Consider the following 20,849-nt stretch of genomic DNA (forward strand, 5'->3'; position numbering starts at 1 on the left):
GGTTCCTCACTTCCTTCAACTCGTTGCTGTAGAACTGAGTCTCCAGCGGCTCGGTAGAGATCCCAATCTATGATTGTGCCTTGGCTATACCTTGTCTTCCTTACATTTGCAAGAATTTCAGCTTTCAAGCATAGAATTGTTATTATAAAGGGGAAGTGATCAGGGCCAGAGCATTTAACGGCACAATTCCGTATTTCCTTCAAGATGATCTTTCCCACATCAATGGTCTTACTAGTTACGATCGAGTAAAATAAGACCATGCGCTTTAACGAGATTGTAGTCCCATGTGAGCAAGGCATAAGGCTGAATCAGATGAAGTAAAACCATACCTTCGCGAGTGGCGTAAAATATTCTATTCGACAAGTGTGAATTCCTTGTTTTGACACAGTCCACGTAAAACCCTGAACTGTCAGTTCCTTGAGAATTTCTTGCAAATTCTCAGGCTTGATATTGCTCATTAATGTGGAATATTCAACGTTTTTGAAATCAGGTATTTCAAATAACTCATTAATAGCATTTGAATTTATCGGTAACTTGATTTCGTGAACTGGAACTTTTTTCATCTCGCTCGAAGTTAAATTCGCATAGAACTCACGAACTAGCTCCTCATCCACACTAGGTCTCTTTTCACAAAACAGTTCCCAATTTAGGGTTTCAACAACTTGACAAATACGTGCCATAAAGTCTCTGTAGTTGCTTTCCTTTAATATAAAGCCTTTCTCTGGATGCCTCTGTTGATTTTTGAAAATACTTTCGTATCTCACTTTGGCTTCTTCACAGTGGAACTTGTTTTGTGTTTCATCAATTTGAGCGGAAGCACAAGTTCTCTTGCGAGGCATGTTTAACCTGATCATAAGATGGGAAAATTATTTTCTCAAAAATTTATTAATAATTCAATGAATTGAGAAATTAACTAATTGAATAAAATTAAAATTTAAGAGAAAATTAGGTCTTACCACCTTTTTTTAAGAACTCTTAGAAAATAATAATAATAATTATGAAGAAAAAGATGGCAATTTAAAAGAAGGGTTGGAAGGCTTGGCTAAAGGGCTTGGTGTGCAAGGTGGCTAGGTGTTTGGACGGATGGTGCATGTGGGAGCAGCAATGTAGGAAGGAGCCTTCGGTAGTAGGCTTGGCATAGGCACTAAGGCGCTAGGCGCTCATGCATTGTGGCGTGGAGTAGCAGGCGTGCACAGATGGAAGCCTGGAGCAGGACTCGGCTTGGACAGCTGCTGGGCTGGAGTAGCAGGTGTGCGCGAATGAGCACTTGACGCGAGCTGAGGCTGGAGCAATGTGCGGTGGTCTGCTGGGCGTGTGTTGGCTAGTCAGCTGGGATAGGCTTGTGGCACTCAAGGGTTTGGTGTTTTGGGGTTTTGAAGATGAATGAATGGTGGGAGAAAAGTTGATGGTATTTATAGATAGAAAATAAGATTTGTAGTAGAATTTTTAGAAAATTTTAATGAAAAAAATCCTAAGTTCTAATTCTACTCAAAGTTTAACAATAACTAATAATTAAATATATATATGTGAAACTATCAATTGCCATTAATTTATTAAGATAACCATAAAATATAGTTAAAATACGATTAATCCTAATTCTAAGCTAAGTTGATATAAATTAATATATAATTTATAATAAATATAATTATATATTAAGGTTTATCAAATTAATAAATAACATTAAAAATATTTATTCTAGATGCTTTTTGAAAATATTTACAAGTAGAAGTACCTAGTTTTTCTTATGTACAAAAAGAGCAATCAAATTTTAGAAATAATTCAATTAAGTCTCTAGACTTAATGACAATTTAAAATTGAGTTGCAAATTAAAACGTGGATCAAAATTGACCCTTTTATTTGAAAAACTAAAAATTTATTTTCCCATTTAGGGAATAATTTCTTAAAAAATTATGTCAAAACAAATTCCCAGGAAAGATTGGAGGGGTCACAAGAGGTCTCGCTTAGGTTCCAATCTCTTAGACAGAATTTATTTAAACATACTAAACCCGAAAATATACCCTAAATCATTTATTCAAAAATAAAAACAAGAAATAAAGTATCCGATAAAATGAACGAGATTTTATCCCGTTCAATTTTATCTCCCCAATAATGTTTCAGGCACTGAGCATTAACTCGGAAATTACCTCCCTTACCTTGGAGTTCAACAACTCCATATGGATAGACTTGATGAATCGTAAATGGACCGGACCAACGTGATTTTAACTTACCTCGGAATAACCTTAATCTGGAATTGAACAACAAGACTTGCAGACCTGCTTCAAATTCTCAAACTCAAATGTGTTTGTCATGCCATTTCTTGAGTCTTTCTTTAAGTAATTTGGTATGTTCATATGAAAACATTCGGAACTCTTCTAACTCATTAAGTTGGAACATCTGTTTCTCTTTCGCGAGCTTAGGATCCAAATTAAGCTATTGAAGAGCATAGTAAGCTTTGTGCTCTAATTCCAAGGGTAGATGACATGCTTTCGCAAAGACCAACCTATAAGGTGACATCCCTAAAGGTGTCTTGTATGTTGTTCTGTAAGCCCACAAAGCATCATCCAGCCTTTTGGACCAATCTCATCGGTTCGGGCAAACTACCTTCTCAAGTATGCTTTTGATCTCCTTATTTGCCAGTTCAGCTTGCCCATTCGTCTGTGGATTGTAAGCTGTTGCAACCTTGTGTTTCACTCCGTGCTTGTCTAATAATAATTTTAACCACTTGTTGACAAAGTCAGACCCTTCATCTGGACAAGTGATCTGCTACTTGGTTTTCTACTCCCTTTCGATCTTGAATTTCTAGATCGAACTCTTGAAGTAGAAGCACCCACTGGATCAGTCTCGGCTTAGCATCTTTCTTGGCAAGTAATTACTTAATTGCCGAGTGGTTCATACAGACAGTTACTTTGGCACCTACAAGATAAGATTGAAACTTGTCAAAAGCAAATACAATAGCAAGTAACTCTTTTTCTGTTACTGTATAGTTTAGTCGAGCTCCTGTAAGAGTCTGGCTTTGCATAGTAGATGGGATAAAAATATTTGTTCCTTCGCTGGCCCATGGCAGCTCCTATCGCGAAGTCGCTTGCGTCACACATTAATTCAAATGGCAAATCCCAGTCTAGTGTGACGATTATAAGTGCTGTAACTAACCGACTCTTCAGATCCTTGAAAGCTCTTAAGCATTCATCATTGAACTTGAACGTAGTGTCCTTCTCTAATAATTTGCATAAGGGTTTAGCAATTTTGGAGAAGTCCTTGATAAATCTTCGATAGAAACGAGCGTGGCCCAAAAAGCTCCAAACACCCTTTACAGATGCTGGCGGTGAAAGCTTCTCAATAATGTCTACCTTCGCTTTATCTACCTCAATCCCATGTCTCGTTATCCAATGCCCTAGAACAATTCCTTCTCATACCATGAAATGGCACTTCTTCCAGTTAAGTACGAGGTTCGTTTCTTCGCATCATCTTAGTACCTTTTCTAGATTGGCTAAGCAATCATCGTAAGTATCTCTGAATACTGAAAGTCATCCATAAAAACTTCCAAGTACTTCTCAACCATGTCAGTAAAAACAGACATCATACATCTTTGAAATGTAGCAGGTGCATTACATAAACCAAATGGCATGCATCTAAATGCAAATATACCATACGGGCAGGTGAACATTGTCTTGTGTTGATCTTCTGGTGCTACAGTAATATGATTATACCCTGAGTATCCATTGAGAAAATAGTAATAGTCTCACCCCGTGAGTCTATCCAGCATCTGGTCCAAGAACGGCAAAGGAAAGTGATCTTTCCTAGTCGCCTTGTTTAGCTTCTGGTAATCGATGCAAATCCTCCATCCCGTAACTATTCTAGTTGGTATCAACACTTTATTCTCGTTCTCTACGCCTGTGATACCACCTTTCTTTGGCACGCACTGGACTAGACTTACCTACGAACTGTCTGAGATGGGTTAAATGATACCCGCATCTAACCACTTGATAATCTCCTTTTTCACCACGTCCTTCATGATGGGGTTCAGTCTTTGTTGTCCATCAATCGTCCCTTTTTCGCCATCTTCCAGGATAATCTTGTGCATGAATACAAATGGACTAATACCGCAAATATCGGCTATGGTCCATCCGATAGCCTTTTTGAATTGCTTCAAGACTAAGATAAGTTTCTCTTCTTGCTCAATAGTTAATTCTGCTGAAACAATCACAGGCAGAGTAGAAGTGTTACCTAAATAAACGTATTTTAAATGTGAAGGTAATACCTTGAGTTCTAATTTAGGTGGTTCCTCGATTGACGTTTTTAGTTGGGCATACTCCCTCTCTCTAACTCTAAAGATTTAAAACGGGATTGTGGATTAAATCCCCTTTGATTAGCCTCTAGCAAAACTAAGTACTCATCCTCCTCTTCATCATTTGAAGGGTCGGATGTCAAATTTCTTTCCAAGGGATCTTCAACAGAGTTGAGTTCGTTTTCCACTATTAAATCCTCTAAGTCAGATACTGCAGAACAATCATCAATCGCATTAAGAAATAGTATAGACTTAAAAACATTAAATATTACCTTATCATCTTGAACACGAATCATAAGCTCGCCCTTCTGCACATCAATAAGGGTCCTTCCGGTTGCTAAGAATGGTCTTTCTAAGATAATTGGCACTTATTTGTCTGCTTCAAAGTCTAGAATGATAAAATCATTAGGAAAGATAAATTTATCTACATCCTCGATCTTTTCTTCTGGATGTGCTAAAGATCGATCATTAATTGAAGTGTAACCGTAGTAAGTCTAACTTCACCTATCCCCAACTTTCTAAATATTTCCATAGGCATCAAGTTTAACTTGCACCCAAGTCACATAGTGCCTTACCACAATATGTTGCTCCAATGTTGCAAGGTATGGTAAAACATCCAGGATCCTTCAGCTTTGGGGGTAGTTTGTCTTGAAAATATGCGTTGCATTCCTTCATCAGAGCTACCGTCTCAAATTCTTCAAGTCTTCGCTTCTTGGACAGGATATCTTTCATAAACTTTACGTAGTTCGTCATTTGTTCAAGTGCCTCTACCAATGGGATATTGATATGAAGTTGCTTGAGTACATTAAGGAACTTCTTCAATTGAATTTCCTATTTTTGCCTCTCTAGTCTTTGAGGGTAGGGTGGTAAAGTGTTCATTACTAGAATTGGTACTGGTTGATTTGTATTTGGTGGAAATTTTGCATCTAATGCAGTTGTTAGTTAATCATAATTGGGTGGTTTTGAGGTTACTTTGTCGATTTTTACTGTAACACCCCCTAACCCCGTTCCGTTGTTAGAACAGGATTATAGAGCATTACCGGTATTTATAGTCCTTTAACACTTGAAACGGAAATATTTAAGTAATGTTACTTGATATGAATCTTATTAAATCCTTAAAGGGGCCCACAGTGCTTACTATATACATTTAAATCCAATCGGGGTTCGATCGGAGGCTTAGAAAATTTTTCGTACAATTTCCTTATGAACAGTACCACACGCCCGTGTGACTAAATTAGCATGCCAGTGTGGCTTGGGACACGCCCGTGTCCTCAGCCCGTGCACAACACTGATTTTTTAACACCGTCATAGAACACGTCCGGGTGGCCTACCCCTGTACTAAACTGACTTTAAGACACGGCTATGGAAACCAATGCACACGCCCGTGTGACAAACTATGTGAACTCAAAATGAACCTTAAATTTTATAAATTACTAATCCTACAACCAAACGCATTTTATATGCTATCCAATACTTAATTTCAAACACTTATCATGTATCATTATCAATTATCAATTTACTTATTATAATATTTCAATCACAATCCAATTTAACACACTTAAGACATCCTAGGTACATGCTATTACTGATAATTAACATGCTTTACCTTTTTGAGTTCGGGATCGGCTTATGATGCTGATTCGATGATTTGTCTTTAACCTAACTTGCGCACGGAAACAAACCGTACGCTGAGTATGAACTCAGTGGTATTTCTATAAACAGAATTACTGAGTAGTGTAAGAAATTTATCATCTACTTAAGTCATATAATAACCATAGTAAACTTATAAATCACTAAATAATAATACTCGTCATTCATATATACATTCGACCTTTAAACTTTAACTTCATAGTCTCTATACTTCAGCCATTTAACTTAATTTCATAACATATAAACCTTACCATTTGAATCGGTCTACCTTCATTGTCCATTTGTACCTTTCATTTCATCATTCAACAATTCATATAACATTTACTATCATTAGCAGTTAACATTCATGTATTCTTAAACTTTAAGCATTACTTTATAATCTTAATACTTCAACCATTTACTCTTCATTATTTAGCTTTAAAACCTTATTAATCGATCTTCAATATACTTTTATTACTATACAGTAATCTTCATCTGTCACACAATCAAGCAGTCTTTTTAGACATAACAGTCAATAAATAATTAATTAGTAACATTCATTCTTTGATATCCTTGATTATTCACCTTTCATGCAATATTATGCACTATCTCATTTCAATAACAGTCAATATTCTTTGATAACAACCAATTGATCTTTATCGTTCAGTATCAGTCAGTCAATAGTAATAATCGATTAATCAGTAATATTCATTTAATCAGTATCAGTCATTCATTTTGTAACGGTCAATTATTCAGTAGCAGACAGTCTTTAATACTTTTCATTACCCCTATTAACATGACTCGAACCTGGATGGATACACGGATCCAAATCCAACCCACACACCAGGGATATAATACGGTGTTTCATCGGTTGAGGCTGGAATACACCGCAACGGTAACAGTATCAGTAACAGTAGTGGTACACAAAGTAACTCATCGGAATAAATCCGAAACAGTCACAGTCTGGCGACACATAAAGTGTCTCATCGACACAGAGTCGAAATATCCCTAACTCCACTGATCCTATGGCATGCCAACTATATCCGACTAGCCCGACATTGTTAATAGGGATTTCAGTCAAGTTTCAGTTTTCAGTTTCCATTCTTAATTTAATTTTACTTCATTGCAATATTTTTTTTCCATATCAATCCATGTGCAAATCAATTTCAATGCAATATACATTTTTCAATTTTCCACTCAATATTCACATATTCTGTTCAATATCAATAATCACTAATAATTCATGAATTTTTATTCAATTCAATACCATAATAATAATAATAATAATAATAATACTTATCATTCATGTACATAATAATTCAACAAATAATTATTGGATTCGGTTTATAGAAATACAAACCGTAATTCTTGAGTCCACTCGATATTCTCGTCCACTTTCTCCCTTTCCCTTTCCTCTATGACATTTCCGGTGCTATATTAGCTACGGAAAAATTTACATTCATTCAAAGTCATTAATGTCACATTCTTAAGATTTCCATGTAACTTTTTCATAAATTCCAATTTAGTCCTTCCACCATAACCATTCTATTTCTTCAAAATTAACTTAAGTTTTCATCTTCATACTTGCTTAAAATAAATTCCAGCATTTCATATTCAACATAAAACTTAAATTCTGAATTTCTTTCAACTTAGTCCTTACTATGTCAAAACTTAACTTTCTCTTTATAATTTAATCTTTTTCCCACTTCTAACTTAAATTCTTATCAATAAAACTCATAATTCTTTAATTTGTTCAACTTAATCAACACATAAAAATTCATTAACTTCCTAACTTTTGATATAATTCACATAGTACTCTTCTCTAGGATTCCATAAACATCAAAATTGCAAGAAAAGGGATCAAATGGACTTACCTAGTAAAGCTTAAGGCTTCAAAAACCCTAATTTTCCTTTTACTTTTCTTTCCTTCCTTTCTTTCCCCTGTTTCGTCTCATTCTCTGTTTCTTTTTCTTTATTTTTCTTTTGTTTTATTATATATATATAATATAATAACAATAATAATAATGACTTTATTAAATATCTACTTAATATCAAATATTTATTTTACACTTGGGCACACATATATTATTACATTTGTATTACATCCTCACCATACACTTGTCATTTTACATTTATTTATCATATAAATATATTATAATATAATTATTTATTTAATAAATATCTTTCACTAAATAATAAATATTCATTTAATATCAAATACATATATTACAAATGTATGTATTTTTTTATTAATACATTTGTACCAAATCATTACCATACACTTGTCTTTATTTAATCTATTCATCATATAATATCAATTTAATATTAAATATATTAATTATTTACTTAAATAATAAGTAAATACATACATGTATTACAAATGTATGTATAATACTTATTACACATGTATTTTATTTTTGCCATACACTTGGCACTCCTTTGGCTTATTTACTTATTTAGTCCTTTCAATTTCTTTATCCTATAATTATACTTTCACACTTCATTCAATTTAATTATTTTATCTAATTATCCTTTATTTAAGCTAATTTGCTTCATTAAACTTTAATTAATCACTCTCTTAACTTCGTAAATATTTTTTACGAATCCATTTTTCAGAAACAGAGACTCGAAAATGCACTTTTGTGATAACTGTAAAATTCGGGTCATTACATTTACAGATTCTGGTTCTGGTGAAACTGGGATTTCAACACTTGGTTGAACTTCCTCTAAGTCTTGAGTGCAGCTGGCTTCTTTTCAGCTTCGATAGTGTTGGGCTCTACTGTCTTTCCGCTCCTCAATGTTAACGCTTTGCAATGTTCCCTCCCCGGATTTCTTGGATTCTCCGTATCACTAGGTAAAGTACCTTGTGGTCAGTTCCTAAGTTCAGTAGCAAGCTAGCCCATTTGGTTTTCCAGGTTCTTCAATGTATTTGGTTGGCTTTGAATTAAGGCAACATTCTTTGCCATGTGTGCCTTCAGCAGATTCTCCAAGCTATTGAATGGTCCAGCTTGAACTGGTTTCTGAACTTGTTGGGAAAAACTAGGTGGCTAAGTCGGTCTAGGTTGGGCGTAGTTGTTACTGGTTCCAGCTCCTTGGTTACTTCAAGAAAAATTTGAGTGGTTTCGCCATGATGGGTTATAAAAGTTGGATTGCAGTCCTTGCCTTCCTCGATTTTGGTTCTGGTTACCCATGTAATATACGGATTCGGGGTTCGATGGACATTCTTCGAACAAATGTCCTTCCCCAAAATAAACAGGAGCTATACTCTTAACTTGGTGAGGTGGTTGGGCTGCAAGACTGTTAGACCCATTAGTGGTCAGATTCTTAAGCATTGAGGATATTAAAGATACCTGAGATGTGAGTGAAGTGAGAGCATCCACTTCATGTATTCCAGCGACTCATCTTCTTGACGCGGCTCGATTGCTTGGCCATTGATAATTGTTACTGGTGATCCTCTCAATGATTTCGTAAGCCTCATTATAAGACTTTGAAAGGAGAGCACCATTAGTAGAAGCGTCTACTACCATCCTTTTGTGAGCGTTAAGATCATTATAAAATGTCTCAAGTTGGATGCAATGCAGGATTCCATGATGAGGGTACTTTCGTAATAACTCTTTGTACCTTTCCCATGCCTCATACAGGGATTCATCATCCATTTGTTGGAAGGAAGTGATCTTGTTCCTCAACTTAGCATTCTTGCTAGGTTAGAAATACTTCATGAGAAATCTTTCTTAACTCTTGCCATGTGGAAATTAAGTTTGGTGGCAATGAGTTCAACCAGGCTCGAGTTCTATCCCTTAGTGAGTACAGGAACAGCTTCAATCAGAATGTATCTTCGGGTACTCCGACTAATTTGAAATAGTCGCTCACCTCCATAAACAGTCTTAAATGAAGATGAGGATCTTCGGTAGGTATTCCACTGAATTGGCCCATTGTCTGAAGCATCTGAAACATGACTGGCTTTAGCTCAAATTGTTGTGCCTCGATTTCGGGTCTACCCAGATTAAGATCATTAAACACTAGCATAGCTTATTGTCTTAAGGCTCTATCCCTATCATCAGCAATAAGGATATGATTTTGAGCAAGGTTTGCTCCATTTCCTTGATTCATATTCTCGAAATTCATTCCTTCAGTCCTTCTCTGATTCGTTTGTCTTATTCGTTGTCGAAAGGTTTATTCTATCTTAAGGTCTACAGGGAGTAAGTCAATAATCTGGTCAATACTCATAAACACTTGAAATAATCACAGAAAAATTAAGTGAGTTAAAAATTAAACAGAATATTAAACCAAAATGTAAAACTAACAAATTCACAAATAATGACTTTTTTTTAAACAGTCCCCGGCAACGGCGCCAAAACCTTGGAACGACGGAAAATGTGCAAGTGTACACAATCGCTACAAGTAATTAAGTGACAAGTAAATGTCGAGTTATCGTACCCACAGGGACTGTAAAAAGAATTATTTATGAAATTAATTGTAAAAACACTTTGGTGAGATAAAAATAATTTGGTTTTAAAAGGTGGTCGAAGACTATTTAAAAACTAAGTAAATAATTAAAATAAAACAAAGGAGTTCTAATGCATGATTTTGAATAATATTTAATCAAGATAACATACTTGTGTTGGATTAATTACATTTATTTAACTTAGAATTATCAAACTTATGTTTATATTGCTATGAATAAATTCACGGCAACTCGATAATTTGCTAACTACTTCTCATACATACTTATTAAATTAATCGATCTCTTCAACATTTTTCAATGTCAATCCAAGCGGTTAATCAATCTTTACAAACATATAAAAGATTAAGTGAGGTAATAGGGTATTTTTACCTTGAAACAGTTTAATCAAAAAAATCTTGCAAGTTTTGCAACGCATACGTATTGCCGAATACAATGCTAATTTAAACTTTAGCTACCTTAGAAGAATAAACATGCACTGATTAAGCATTGTGTCTATTAATTATAATTTCAATATGATTTAATAATTAATTCATTAGTTATTTAACAATTATATTGCAAGAATAACTTAGGCATGATTTTACTTAACCAAGCAATTTACCGAGGTCTATAACAGCATAAACATCATTTTAACAATTCAAGCAGGCAGAATATAATCAACCCAACAGAAGCTTAATTTAAGCTAAATTGATTAAAATAACCATTTCAATAGAATAAATATTCATAAACATGTTCGTCAAAACAACAACAAAAGTTTAAGAGATAGGGAGCAATAAGCAAAGTCGGTGTTTCTCCGTGGCTTGACTAGTTGCTCCGTTCTTCGTTTTTCGTTGCCCTCGGCTACCAAGGTGGCTTATGAACACCTAATTGCTGCTCCAAAATGGGTGATGAGAGCCTCTTTCCCAAGAGAAGAAATTGGCACTTGAACAAAAAGGGAAATAGGATGGAAAAAATGGAGAGAAAAGTGAGAGAGGAGAAGAGAGAATGAGAGAATGTTGTGGGATTGATGGATGGTTTGAATGATCAGCAAGGGGTGGCTTTTATAGCTGATTGTGGATGCTAAAAATAGAAAATTCCAGCAGCCAAAAAGCCCCCCTATGGGCGGCCATCTACTTGGCAAAATTTGAGATTTTCAACTTTGCTAAAAATAGCCTAGGGCAAATCTACAAAGCCACAATTAAAGGTGGGGTTTGAATGCAATTTGGAAGTCTTCCAAGGGCCTTTTCGCAAGCATATTTAATCAGCTAAAATTCTGCTTTGGGTCAGCATGTGGACGTGTAACACCCCTTACCCGTATTCGACGCCGGAATAGGGTACAAGGTATTACCAAATCATAATACATACCATTAAATAAAACAGACACAAAAATAAGGCATGCAATTAGATTATGAATCATTATAACATATGCCTTTAACAATATTAGCCAATTTCAATGGCTTCGTACAAAATAATCGGTCAAATACTATAATCAATATTTTAAACCTAGGCAATTATGACAAGTAACAAAATAACTAAGCCTACTATACATGCCATAATTCAAAATGTTTAGTTCAAATACCCAAAAGTATTGATAGTGCGGGCAGATCGTCAACGATCCTTAACTCCTGTGCAAGCTGGACGACACTATAAGACAAAAGAGAGAAAAGAAAGTAAGCTTATAGCTTAGTAATTAAGTATATAAATAATAAATAAAGAATCTAATATGTTTACACAATAACTCAAGTGTATCTACTTTTAATTTCACTATTTACTCCAATTTGGTCAAGCTGTCTCTCCTACGTCATGTTCACTAAATAAATCAAAGCTCGAGTTACAAAACTCAAAATTCAAATCCGTAAAATTTTCATGGAAATAGACTCATATTACTTCTTACTAAAAGTTTTCTAGAATTTTTGGTCCAGCAAATTAGTACAGTTTATTAGTTAAAGTTTCCCCTATTATATAGCTTGACTAATCTGACCTCTGTTCACTACGAATTGATTTTCTCCTAGTACAAAAGTAAAATAGCCATGAAACTTATTTCATTTAAAACTATACTCAATAAAGAATCTAGGCATATAAACTATATTTCTTAATTATTTTTTAACAATTTGTAATGATTTTTCAAAGTCAGAACAAGGGATCACATATTCATTATGAACAAGTCACACACAAATATATATATCTCAAAATATAGAGTTTCTTTACTTTATCTGTTTCTTTTACATGAAAATAGACTCATTAAGCTTTAATTTAAAATTTCATTCAGACTCTAATTAAACTTATACTATTTTTGGTGATTTTTCAAATTCACGTCACTGCGACTGTCCAAAACAGTATTATTGCTAATTCACTCTTTCACACTTTCTTTGTATTAACCTCATTTTAGCATACATATCACAATTCATTTTCGCCACATTTCATACATCACAAGTATAGGTCCATGATTAAAATGTCACCATAAAATTATCCTATTGAACACTTCGGATCAATCCTCGATACTTGGTGGTTTCAGCACACAGCTCCACCCATCATATTTTATATAATTCGGCTCTATTGTACACATGGTGAACACTTTGTACCACCCATGTGACCTAGCCAATTTATCTCATAGCTCTCTTGTCTACATGGTGTCCTTTACTTGGAATCACACATACGACCTAGCTATATTTATCCTCTCCCGTAGCTCTCTTGTCTACATGGGATACATCCCATATCACACATGTGACCTAGCTACTACATAGTATCTCGTAGCTCTCTTGTACACATGATGTGCACTCAGCCCCATACATGTGACCTACCTACGTTCCATCTATATTATTCAATCTTTCCGAAAGTTCAACCGGGATTTCTCTCTCTATTACTTATTTTCATTCTTCCAATAGTCGATTTGTGATTCAAAATCAGCTAAAATGTATAAAATAGGCTGAAATATAAAAATGTAAATGAATTTAATGTATTATTTATATATAAACTTACCTCGGTGTAAAATATGGAAATTTTGCAATTTAGTCCAAAATCTTTTCCTTCCCCGTTCGAGGTCGATACCACGCCTTTCTTGATCTATAACAACACATATAGCTCATTTAACACTCATACTATTTATTTCAATCCAAAAATCACATTATGGAAAAATTGTGTTTTTGCCCCCTAACTTTTACAAAATTATGATTTTGCCCCTAGGCTCAGAAATTTGATTTCAGCCCTTATTCTTATGTTTTATGACATGCTGAACATTTTTCTCTTCTATGAAAACATCAAATTCTCACTCTAACATGTACTTATGAGCATTAGGTATTTTTACCGATTATACCGTTTTGCTCGTTTTCGCTAAAAATCGCTTAAAAAATATAGTTCTCCTAACTTCAAACATTCATATTCTACCATCAAACATCAAAATACATGCATATCATTCATGGGTAAATTTTTAAACATAAATCCTAACTCAAAATAATGGTAGAAATAGGTAAACCAAGCTACGAGGATTTCAAAAATGTAAAGAATATTAAAAACGGGGCTTGAATGCCCTTACTATTGAGCTTGAAAGCTTGAAAAAACTCTAGCTATGGTGAACACGCAAGGTTCGGCCAAGGAAGAAGATGCATGGACAAAATTTTGGCTTATTTTTCCTATTTTATTTCTTTTAATTACCAAATGACAAAAATACCCTTAAGGCCTTTCTTTAAAATTTTGTCCTATTCATGCCCCTTTTTGTCCATATAAAGTATAATAGTCTAATTTCCATTTAAGGGCCTCTACTTAAAACCCCCATTTCAATCAAGTACTTTATGAACTAGAACAAACACATTTTTCACCTATTTCAATTTAGTCCTAAATGTCAAATTAAACACCCAATCGATAAAATTTTGCAACGAAATTTTCACATAATTATGCAATCATAATATAAACATTTAAACTTAATCAAAATATTTTTTTTCCAACCTCAGATTCGTGGTTTCGAAACCACTGTTCCGTTTTAACCCTAAATCGGGCTGTTATAGAATGGTTCTGGGCTGCACAATTAGTGGTTGGTTTGGTTCACTCAATATGGTTCGACCAGTGCGATTCAATTGGACCCTTTCTCCATAATTAATTAAAAATAATTTATTTAACCCAAATTAAATGGGGAATAAATTAAAATTAATTAAATTATGAATTAATACACATTTCTGGACTGTCTTAGGCTACAAATCTATGTGCCTCGATACTTCAAATTGCTTCTCGGTTTTGTGCTTTCAGTAGTGTCAGCCGAGCCAATTTTTGCCCTTTGCGCAAATCTATCAAAAATAGTCAAAATTAATCAAAATTAAGTATAAAATTAACTAAAATTCACCATGTTCATAATTTTAACACAATTTATTTATTTTATAATATTTAATTATTTTTTGACAAGAATTTAATCGGTTTTGCATGAATTTAAGTAAAAATGGGTATAAAAAAGTATATAAATTTTTGTTTTTCCACACCCCCAACTTAATTAGTTGCTCGTCCTGAGTAATGCACCAATTTTGAAAAGAATTTATCGGAAACACTTTTGAAAAACTCCTTCAGAACAACATTCTCCCTAAAATTATGAATTTGATATAGTCATGCTAAAAAACAAGAAATATGATAGTTATGCTACTTAAGTATAACGTTCAGATTAGATTCAACAACTTATTATAACAGCAAATTTTAGACTAACTGCTTTTGTAACAATGACATGTTAACCCTTACCAATTTGATTTTTATTCCTTTATTCAAGACTAAGCTGCAATCATTAAGCTTAAATTATGTCATCATATGTTGATCGTAGCAATTTTTCTCCACTAATGTAGGTAGCATTAGGATTTTTAATCAATAGGTCTATATCAAGGTTGTAACGTGGCTAGGCTAGGGGTAGGTGAAAGATGGATAAGTTTTGGCTTAAACCCCTAGACTCAGCGTCAATCGAACCTTCGGAATTTTTACCTTCGAGACACCAACTTGACTTTCATATGCTCTTTTGTACATGCTCTTTTGTACATCTCTTTCAAAAACATGTGCTCTTCTTTTTCTTTTTTTAAACAAACACGAGCACTTACTTTGTGTACTACAATTCTCGAGTAATTGATACTTCTTGTCAACTCCCCCAAACTTATTTTCAAAGAACATTTGGAATAGTACTGAGTCTAGTGTTTGGGACAATTTTAAGATCATTAAGTGAAAAGTAATGGCTAAATATTGCAAGGGTCGAAATAAAATTAGGCCATATAGTCTCAAAGTTGGGTTTCAAAGGATAAGACTTACCATGGTGGGCTTGAAAGGCTCAAACGGTCCAAACCATAGTTGCCTAAATCATTTCCAACGTTCTATGCTCCCTATGATTTCGCCTCGAGATAATACTAAGTCAATTCTAAAGACTTAAACTTTCATGCATACCTAACTTTCCCAAAGAACTAAAAATTTTATGGTATGAATTTGTATGCTTTATTAAAAATACATTCATGTCATTATTAAGCTAACATAATAATTTATTGAAATAATATAATTTTATTCATACTCAAGTTTAGCATACTTAACAAAATTCAAATTTTTGAACAAAATATATCCCAATCATAATTAAAAGAAAAAAAATCTTATTCTGAGTGGAAATTTCGGTCCCCCCAACTTAAAATGAACAATGTTCTCATTGCTTAAAGTGAATAAATACTATACACCAAGTAGGAGTCCAGAAAAGAGGAGGTGAGTCCATTTGACTGCTTAAGTACCATGCTCTCTCTGAATCCAATCCTAGACATGTATATATCTATTGCCACACTTTATATTTTGTGACTTGTTCATATTTACTCATAATTTCCATCTCTTGTTTTATTATGCAAAAATAAAAATTCCTAATTAAACTTAATCCTAAAAATAATCTAAGAACAAAAATAAAGTCAAGTCAAGATTCCTCTCTTTTATTTATTTGCAGATCCTTCCAAATTGGACTCATCTTTTGCTCCATCATTATTGCCTTTGCAAGAATTGCTTTGCTTCTTCTTTCATAATGGACTCCATGGTTCAAATATGAAATTTGGTCATTGTATATTTTCTTAAAAGCACTTCTCATCGAGTCATCCCTTGTTTTTGAGTATCTCTAGTAGGTTTGTTGCTGCCATTGCATATGTTGCATTAAGTCCATCAATTTTGATAGCTCATCTCAAAGGTTTGGGCTAGGCAGTTGAGCTCTAAATATTGAAGTTTTAGCATCAGATTCAGCTTCTGGCTCCATTGATTCTACCTTATTAGGGACTTCAAATGATTGCATCGTGGGATCTTCTTCTTCATCAGGGTCCTCAGGTTCCTCACTTCCTTTAACTCGTTGTTGTAGAATTGAGTCTCCAACGGCTTAGGAGAAATCGCAATATGTGATTGTGCCTTGGCTATACCCTGTCTTCCTTACATATGTAAGAATTTCATCTTTCAAGCATAGAATTGTTATTGTAAAGGGGAAGTGAGAAGGGCAAGAGCGTTTAACGACAGAATTCCGTATTTCCCTCAAGATGATCTTTCCTACATCAATGGTCTTACTAGTTAGGATCGAGTACAATAAGACCATTCACTCTAATGAGATTGTAGTCCCATGTGAGCTAGGCATAAGGCTGAATCGGATGAAGTAAAACCATACCTTCGCGAGTGGCATCAAGTATTCTCTTCGACAAGTGTGGATTCCTTATTTTGACACAGTCCACGTAGAACCCTAAACTGTTAGTTCCTTGAGAATTTCTAGCAAATTCTCAGGCTTGATATTGCTCATTAATGTGGAATATTCATCATTTCTGAAATCAGCTATTTCAAAGAACTCATTAATAGCATTTGAATTTATCAGTACCTTGATTCCGCGAACTGGAACTTCTGCCATCTCGCTTAAAGTTAAATTCTCATAGAATTCACGAACTAACTCCTCATCCACACTAGGTCTCTTTTCACAAAATAGTTCCCAATTGAGGGTTTCAGCAACTTGACGAATACGTGCCATAAAGTCTCTGTAGTTGCTTTCCTTTCTCTGGATGCATCTGTTGATTTTTTAAAATACTTTCGTATCTCACTTTGGCTTCTTCGCAGTGGAACTTGTTCTGTGTTTCATCAATTTAAGCGGAAGCACAAGTTCTCTTGTGAGGCATGTTTAACCTGATCATAAGATGGGAAGATTATTTTCTCAAAAATTTAATAAAAAATTTTAATAATTCAATGAATTGAAAAATCAACTAATTAAATAAAATAAAAAATTTAAGAGAAAATTAGGTCTTACCACCTCTTTTTTTTTTTAAGAACTCTTAAAAAAATAATAATTATTATTATTATGAAGAAAAAGATGGCAATTTAAAAGAAGCGCTGAAAGGCTTGGCTAAAGGACTTGGTGTGCAAGGTGGCTAGGTTCTTGGATAGATGGTGCATGTGGGAGCAGCAATACAGCAAGGAGCCTTCGGAAATAGGCCTGGCGTGGGCACTAAGGCGCTGGGTGCTCGTGCATTGTGGCCTGGAGAAGTAAGCGTGTGCGGATGGAAGCTTGAAGCAGGACTCCGCCTGGATAGCTGTTGGGCAGGAGCAGCAGGCGCACGCGGATGAGCGCTTGGCGCAAGCTGAGGCTAGAGCAATAGGGGTGCGATGGAGTTGGATGTGCGACAGTCTGCTTGGCGTGTGCTGGTCAGTCAGCTAGGCTAGGGTTGCGGCACTTAGGGGTTTGGTGTTTTGGGGTTTTGAAGATGAATGAATGGAGGGAGAAAGGTTGATGGTATTTATAGATGGAAAAATAAGATTTGTAGTAGAATTCTTAGAAAATTTTAATGAAAAAAAAATCCTAAGCTCTAATTCTACTCAAAGTTTAACAACAATTAATAATTAAATATATATATGAAATTATCAACTGCCATTAATTTATTAAGATAACCGTAAAATAAAATTAAAATACGATTAATCCTAATTCTAAGCTAAGTTGATAAAAATTAATATATAAATTATAATAAATATAATTATATATTAAGGTTTATCAAATTAATAAATAATATTAAAAATATTTATTCTAGATGCTTTTTGAAAATATTTACAAGGAGAAGTACCTAGTTTTTATTATTTACAAAAAGAGAAATCAAATTTTAGAAAAAATTCAATTAAGTCCCTAGACTTAATGAAAATTTAAAATTGAGTCGCAAATTAAAACGTGGATCAAAATTGACCCTTTTATTTGAAAAACTAAAAATTTATTTTCCCATTTAGGGAATAATCTCTTAGGAAATTATGTCAAAATAAATTCCTAGCAAAGATTGGAGGGGTCACAAGCAGTCCCGCTTAAGTTTCAATCTCCTAGACGGAATTTATTTAAACATACTAAACCCGAAAATATACCCTAAATCATTTATTAAAAATAAAAATAAGAAATTAAGTATCTGATAAATTGAATGAGATTTTATCCCGTTCAATTTTATCTCCCCAATAATGTTTCAAGCGCTGAGCATTAACTCGGAAATTACCTCTCTTACCTTGGAGTTCAACAGCTCCATATGGATAGACTTGATGAATCGTAAATGGACCGGACCAACGTGATTTTAGCTTACCCGCAAGAAACCTTAACCTAGAATTGAACAACAAGACTTGCTGACCTGCTTCAAATTCTCGAACTCGAATGTGTTTGTCATGCCATTTCTTGAGTCTTTCTTTAAGTAATTTGACATTTTCATATGAAAACATTCGGAACTCTTCTAACTCATTATGTTGGAACATTCGTTTCTCTTTCACGAGCTTAGGATCCAAATTAAGCTATTGAAGAGACCAGTAAGCTTTGTGCTCTAACTCCAAGGTTAGATGACATGCTTTCCCAAAGACCAACCTGTAATGTGATATCCCTAAAGGTGTCTTGTATGCTGTTCTGTAAGCCCACAAAGCATCATCCAGCCTTTTGGACCAATCTCGTCGGTTTGGGCAAACTACCTTCTCAAGTATGCTTTTGATCTCTTTATTTTCCAGTTTAGCTTGCCCATTCGTCTGCGGATGGTAAGCTGTTGCAACCTTGTGTTTCACTCCATGCATGTCTAATAACCATTTTAACCACTTGTTCACAAAGTGGGACCCTTCATCACTAATGATAGCTCTTGGGGTTCCGAACCTTGTGAACACGTGTTTCTGCAAGAACTTCATTACAACCTTCGCTTCATTTGTCGGATAAGCTTCAGCCTCATCCCACTTGGACACATAGTCTACTGCTACCAATATATACTTGTGACCAAAAGACGGAGGGAAAGGACCAAGAAAGTCAATACACCATACATCGAACAATTCTACCTCAATGATGTTTGTTTGAGGCATCTCATTTCTGTTGGTGAGATTTCTGACCCTTTGACATCGGTCACAGCACTTTATGTACGCATATGCATCCTTGAATAGTGTTGGCCAAAAGAATCCGGCTTGCAATACTTTGGCCGTCGTACAAGTACCTCCGAAGTGTCCCCAACTCGGAGCTAAGCGACAATGGTATAAAATCTTTTGTACTTCATCTTCTGCCATGCATCTCCTAATCATCTGATCTACACACTTTTTAAACAAACATGGCTCTTCCCAGAAATAGTACTTTACATCGTGAAGAAACTTTCTCCTTTGTTTATATGCCTTATCAATTGGCATTAAACCACAAGCTAAATAGTTAGCAATATCAGCAAACCAAGGGGTATTATGGACATGACTTACCTTCAGTATGTGATCATCTGGAAATGTTTCCTGAATTAGTATAATAGGAGTATTCCCTTCTTGTGGCTCCAATCTGGACAAGTGATCTACTACTTGGTTTTCTACTCCCCTTCGATCTTGAATTTCTAGATCGAACTCTTGAAGTAGAAGCACCCACTGGATCAGTCTCGGCTTAGCATATTTCTTGGTAAGTAGGTACTTAATTGTTGAGTGGTTCGTATAGACAGTTACTTTGGTACCTACAAGATAAGATCGAAACTTGTCAAAAGAAAATACAATAGCAAGTAACTCTTTTTTTGTTACCGTAAAGTTTAGTTGAGCTCATATAAGAGTCCGGCTTGCATAGTAGATGGGATGAAAAACTTTGTTGCTTCGCTGGCTCATGACAGCTTCTATCGCGAAGTCCCTTGCATTACACATTAATTCAAATGGCAAATCCTAGTCTAGTGTGATGATTATGGGTGTCGTAACTAATCGACTTTTCAAATCCTTGAAAGCTCTTAAGCATTCATCATCGAACTTGAACGTCGTGTCCTTCTCCAATAATTTTCATAAAGGTTTAGCAATTTTGGAGAAGTCCTTGATAAATCTTCGATAGAAACCGGTGTGGCCCAAAAAGCTCTTAACACCCTTTACAGATGCTAGCGGTGGAAGCTTCTCAATAACGTCTACCTTCGCTTTATCTACGTCGATCCCATGTCTCTTTATCCGATGCCCTAGAACAATTCCTTCTCGTACTATGAAATGAGACTTTTCCCAGTTAAGTACTAGGTTTGTTTCTTTGCTTTGCCTTAGTACCTTAGGTAGATTGGC

At 34.7% G+C, this 20,849-nt stretch overlaps 1 non-coding gene across 1 annotated transcript; it reads left to right on the top strand.

Annotated features, from left to right (window-relative positions):
* Positions 1-9,496: 9,496 nt before the first annotated feature.
* LOC121210401 (small nucleolar RNA R71) lies at positions 9,497-9,603 on the top strand. The gene has a single exon (XR_005905514.1). It is a non-coding gene; the product is annotated as a small nucleolar RNA R71 (small nucleolar RNA).
* The last annotated feature ends 11,246 nt before the right edge of the window (positions 9,604-20,849 follow it).

The sequence above is a fragment of the Gossypium hirsutum genome, chromosome A11, assembly GCF_007990345.1.
Source record: "Gossypium hirsutum isolate 1008001.06 chromosome A11, Gossypium_hirsutum_v2.1, whole genome shotgun sequence".
NCBI lineage: Eukaryota > Viridiplantae > Streptophyta > Magnoliopsida > Malvales > Malvaceae > Gossypium > Gossypium hirsutum.